The following is a 6,179-nucleotide window of genomic DNA, read 5'->3' as shown; positions in this document are numbered from 1 at the left end:
TCATTTAATTAGCTATAGACTCAAAATTGTCTTTTCACCTAGGTACACGCGCTTAGCACCGTTTCTTCCTTGGGTCACCAAACTAGTCTCTCTCTTCTTGATTAACTTGCCACATCAGACTTTATGCCTATGTGGCAAGCTTAAGCACCTGTAGGAGCAAGTAAAAGTAAGTACAATAGTGCGTTTTACATGGCATTTTTGCATATGTGGAGGAAAGAGAGGCAAGGAAAAAGTGGAGAAGTGGGCTCTCATGCAAGAGCCAGCCTCTACTACATGGTGGAGCATTGGGAGAGGCACCTGTATGGAGGTGGTCAGGAATCTAGGAGACTCACGCCGGTCATAGCGCCGCAGTTAAAATGATAATGGCAAGTCAAATCACGGGGCCCCACCTGTCCAGCAGTAACTCGCTGTCAAATCACACAGCCCTACGTTTGCAGCAGCCTACTCCCTCGTCTTCTCGCGTCTCTGTCGAACCGACTAGGCGGAACTGCCCCGCCGCCTACCGCGCAGGAAAAGCCTCGCCCTCGACTTTTAAATAGTATACAGTATACTAATTTTGTATCCATGGATTGCGCCCGCATCATGGAGCAAAGCGTCTAGAAAACGGAGGAGACATGGTGGTCTTGCAATAGAGAAGAGGGAGAGGCGAGACGGTGGTTTTGGAATGGAGATGATGGAGAGGAGAGGAGGTGGTTTTGCAATGGAGAAGAGGGAGAGGAGCGTGCGGCAGTGATTTAGGATTGGACAAGAGGGTCGGCACGCTCTGACTGGATCAAAATATTAACTTTACTGCCGAGCCGGATGCCCTGATTTGGCAGCTGGACAATAAGGGGAAGTATTCCTCCAGCTCCCTCTATCATGTTATCAACTTTAGAGGGGTTCAACCCGTGTTTATCCCTGCTGTCTGGAAATTGAGAGTTCCCCCTAAAATTCATGTATTTCTATGGTTTCTCTCCAAAAACAAATTGATGACTAGGGATAACCTTAGGAAGAGACACATCATCAAACCCCTTGATTGTGTTTACTGCTTGGAACAAGAGTCTTGTTCTCGCCTATTTTTTGAATGTATAGTTGCTAAACATCTCTGGGCCCACATTGAGGAATATTTCTCTAGTCAGATTGGCTCATCCTTCGAATCTGTCGCCAGATTCTGGATTGCTATCAAAAAGTGCTCAGTTTTAAACAATGTTAGCTCAGCTGTCCTTTGGTGCCTCTGGAAATATAGAAATGCTATGATTTTCAGTAACACCTCCTGAATTTCCATTCCGCAGGTCTTGAGGTTGATCAGGAACATGGTGAGGAACTGGGCGATTCTCTCCTCTGGATCGGACAAGGACAAGTTGATGAGCTTCGTGGAAACCCTAACAATATCCCTCCAAAAACCGTTGGCGATCACTTGTGGCTGAACAAGGCCCGACCTGTTCTGGGGCTGAACCCGTGGGCTCGTCTCAAGATCTCTGATGAAGATGATGGGCACCTGGCGCCGAAAAAGAGGGACATCCACCATGCTACGCCTTCCAGCCCGGTCTCTCCGCTTGCTTACTGGTCGCCGCAGGCTGACACGGCCCCTCGGCTGAAGACCATGAAGGCTTCGCTGGACCCTCCTTGTGTCATTTGAGTGCTCTATCCGCTCTGCCTTTGGCACTGCTCGGGTGATTTGTGTTATTCAGAGAACTTGTTCATCCACCTCCCCTAGTTTGTAGCTTTTCTACCTTTGTTTTCGAACTGCTCTTTGAGCTGCTGTATCAGAATATGTTGTGATTTCGTTCTCAGCAATGGAACCGGGGAGATGCTCCCTGTTTTTCTAAAAAAATATTTCATATGTTATTATATATTATTTTTATTGTCATCATATATTTAACAGATACTTACATATGTAAGAAAACAATATCCCACGTCTTATTAACTTATAAAAATAATTTCTTAACAAATAAAATCCTGGATTGTTTTGGCACGAAAATCCTAGTGATTGTGTACAAAGCTTGGTAAGATTTAAGGACGAATGTAATAATATCACTTATTATTTAAATATATTTATAACAAAATGCTCAACCCCTTTTTATTTTTTGATAATATTGCTGGCCCAACCCAACATTATAATTAGAATCAACCCAGCAAAATCGTGTATTTCGAGAAAGTGCAAATGGCCTATAATTTTTTAGGAAATAAAATAAACGGGCCGCATGGACGCTACATTATTTGTTCACCTAGCCTAGCTAATGGTTGTAATTCAAAAAAAGATCAAATTGACTGTAAATTCTACCGCGCAAAAAAAAGACTGTAAATTCTGAAAAAATGGGTTGAATACGTGCCACATTTTTGGAGGCTGAAATGTGGGCCAATAGGTCGAAGCCAATGCAAGTCGTTGTCAATTTAGTCAACAAATGATTCTGACATGTTAGCCATTGGATTTAGATCCAACGACAGGCATCCATCTTCAATCTCTCATCTTTTTCCTCCAGCGCCGTCAGGACCACCTCCCGCCTCCTGCTGCTAGCAGCTCTGCTTAGCACGCTTCACTATGAAGCACTACTCCATCATTGGCCAGGCCATCCCTCCACCCCTCCACACCTCCTGTTCTTCTCCACCGACTGCCGAACCACACCGCACTAGAACCAGTTAACCCTCGTACACCTCTCCGTCTGCGACTCTATTCCCGCGTCTTCCCATCTCCGGCTCGTTGCTGTCCGGGGCCTCGCCGTCGTCCACCACCTTGGATGCGCTCGGCGCGGCGTGGTCAATGTGGTCAACAAACGACACCATCAGAAGTAGACTGTGCGTGGAGAGGCTGACAGCTGGGTCCACGGTCGCACACAAGGAAATGCCTCCTTATTACGCGCAAAATAATGATTCCTCCACCTGACGTCTGGGACCCACCGGAAGGGCCTCTGTATTTTGCGAAATAAAGTGCCCCCCGCTCACATGTCGGACCCACTAGCTATCTTCGCACGCAAGGAAGTGCCTCCTTATTACGCACAAAAAATGAATATTCCCCCTGCCAGCTGGAACCTAGCATAGTGGGAGGCTGACTTGTGGGCCTACCAAGTTGACGGGGACGGAGGGCTTTGTCAACTTAGTCAATGTGAACGATTCTAGCTCATGTTACCGTACAATGTTCATCCAACGGCTGTAGTGCTTCTTCAACCTCTGGTCTTCTTTCTCCAGCCACCCAAACCAGCGCCGGTCGTGCCGCGTGCTCCTGCCTCCCGTGGCCGGCTGTGATGCCGCGGAGGCCTCACCGCCCCCTACTACTCCCACCGCTGGTCAGACCATCCCTCTACTCACCCACACCCCCTGTTAATCTGCGGCGACAGCAGCCTCACACCGCAGCCGAACCAATGAACCCCCATACTCCTCTTCGTGTGGGCACCCACTGTTGCGTCTTCCCCGGCTCCGAGTCGTCCCCTTCCTAGTCCTCGCTGTTGTCCACCGCCCTGGTGCTCTCGACATGGTGTGGTCAACATGGTCAACGATCGACTTCCATCGGAAGAGTACGTACATGCAGAGGCTGACAACTGGGTCCACGGCAGCCGCAAGGAAGTGCCTCCTTATTACGCGGAAAATAATTATTCCTCCACCTGACAGCAGGGACCCACCGGATGGGCCACCAGTATTTTGCGAAAAAAATCGTTTCCCCTTGACTACTGGGACCCACCGGACGGGCCACCGTATTTCGTGAAAAAAACGTTCCCCCGCTGTCAGCTCGGACCCACCGGAAGTGCCTCCTTATTACGCACAAAAAAATGAATACTCCCCCGGCTAGCTGGGACCCACCTTGCTGGGAGGCTGACTTGTGGGCCTACTAAGTTGACGGGGACGAAGGGCTTTGTCAACTTAGTCAATATGAACGATTCTAGCTCCAGTGACCGTACGATGTCCATCCAAGGGCCGTAGTGCTTCTTCAACCTTTGGTCTTCTTGCTCCAGCCGCCCAAAGCAGCGCTGGTCGTGCCGCATGCTCCTGCCTCCCCTGGCCGGCTGTGCTGCCGCAGAGGCCTCACCGCCCCCTACTATTCCCACCGCTGGCCAGGCCCTGCAGCGACGACAGCCTCACATCGCAGCCGAACCAGTGAACCCTCGTAGTCCTCTCTGCGCGGGCTTCCACTGCCGCGCCGTACCCTTCCTAGGCCTCGCTGTCGTCCACCGCCGTGGTGCTCTCCGCGCGGCGTGGTCAACGTGGTCAAGAAACGACTTCCATTGGAAGAGTATTGTACGTGGAGAGGCTGACAGCTGGGTCCACGGCCACAGCCCAATTTTTTGTGATTTGCCAAGTAAGTCGCTTTGTCAGGCCTGTTGGGCTGCAAATCTTTCAAGACGAGAAGAGCTTTCATTCGGTTGGCCGAGAAAATGGCCCATCAGTAATGAGAAATGGGTAGTACATTTTTAAAACACATCAAACCGGCAATTAGTTTCAAATATCTTTTTTTCATTTCAAGATTTTAAATTACGTTAATTTTTATGCATGGAGAATTTGTTGGATTTTATATTGATATACATTTATTTTTAAAATCAGTTTGAATGTGAGTCGAAATTTCGGGATTAAAAACAGTTCGGACCGCACCAAAATATGCAAAATTTCATATATTTTTTTAACTGTTGCCACAATATGGGCTGCAATGCTAACAAAAAGAATATGGGCTCCAAAAAACCTTAAGAATTAGCAAATGGGCTGTAAATTATTAGAAATAGATGGCAGATGGGATGTATGCTGTTTTCCACATATTTGAGGCTTTCCTAAAAAAAGGTTGACGCACAAGCACTGACTGTTGGATGTCCATCCAACGGTCGTCGTGCTTCTTCAATCTCTGCTCTTCCTTCTCCAGCCGCTCAAACAAGCGTCGGCGGGACTACCTGCTCCCTCCTCCTCGTGGCCGGCTGTGCTACCGCGCATGCCTCACCGCCCGACCATACTCCCATCGCTGGCCTAGCCATCCATCTACTCACCCACACCTGCTGTTATTCTCTGGCGATGGCAGACGAACCAGTAAACCCTCGTACAGTCGTACTCCCCTCCATGTGGGAAACAACTGTCGAGTCTTCCCTGCCTCCATGTCATCCCCTTCCTAGGCCTCGTCGTCGTCCACTGTCCTGGTGCTCTCGGCGCGGTGTGGTCAACGTGGTCAAGGAACGACTTCCATCGGACGTGGACTGTACGTGGAGAGGCCGACAGTTGGGTCCATGGCGGCAGCAAGGAAGTGCCTCCTTATTACGCGGAAAATAATGATTCCTCCACCTGACAGCAGGGACCCACCAGACGGGCCACCGTATTTCGCGAAAAAAACGTTTCCCCCTGACTACTGGGACCCACCAGCTACACCTTCGCACGCAAGGAAGTGCATCCGGGTAAAAAAACGATGAGCCCCCCTGACTGCTGGGACCCACCAGCTACATCTTCGCATGCAAGGAAGTGCGTCCGGGTAAAAAAAATCAAAACGATTCACCCCCCTGATTGCTGGGACCCACCAGCCCCCGACTGCTGGGACCCAGCAGCTACATCTTCGCATGCAAGGAAGTGCGTCCGAGCAAAAAAACGATTCGCCCCCTGACTGCTGGGACCCACCAGCTACATCTTTGCAGGCAAGGAAGTGCCTGACAGTCGGGACCCACCTGGTCGAAGCTTACGTGGCATTGTCATTCTGGTCGCGAACGTGTACGTACATATATACTGGTGGATGTAGAGGCGCGCACGTGTCGTAGTAGAGGCGGCCCGGGTGCAAGAAAGAAAATACGGCCATGTATGTGTACATACGGGCGGGGTCTCGAACGCCTACTCGCGCATACGTACGGCGAGGGCTCGTGTACATGGCTGGGTCCGAACGGAGAAACAGCGTCGTCGTCGTGTTCATGGGTCGGAACGGAATGCGTGGTCGTGTTCATCGGGAGGGCTTGGATGGAAGAGGCGATGGAAATGAGGCCTGGCGTACCGCACAACGGAGGAAACGGACCTCCTACGGTCGAAATGGGGGTCCTGTTGATCGGGAGGGGTGTGGCGTACCGCAAAACGGAGGAAATGGACCTCCTACGGTCGAAACAGGGGTCCTATTGATCGGGAGGGGTGTGGCGTACCACAAAATGGAGGAAACGGACCTCCTACGGTCGAAACGGGGGTCCTGTTGATTGGGAGGGGTGTGGCGTACCGTAAAACGGAGGAAACGGACTTGTGTTGGAGCGCTACGGTCG

This window comes from Triticum dicoccoides, chromosome 7A, assembly GCF_002162155.2.
Source record: "Triticum dicoccoides isolate Atlit2015 ecotype Zavitan chromosome 7A, WEW_v2.0, whole genome shotgun sequence".
Lineage (NCBI taxonomy): Eukaryota > Viridiplantae > Streptophyta > Magnoliopsida > Poales > Poaceae > Triticum > Triticum dicoccoides.
Note: the sequence above shows the minus strand (reverse complement) of the source record.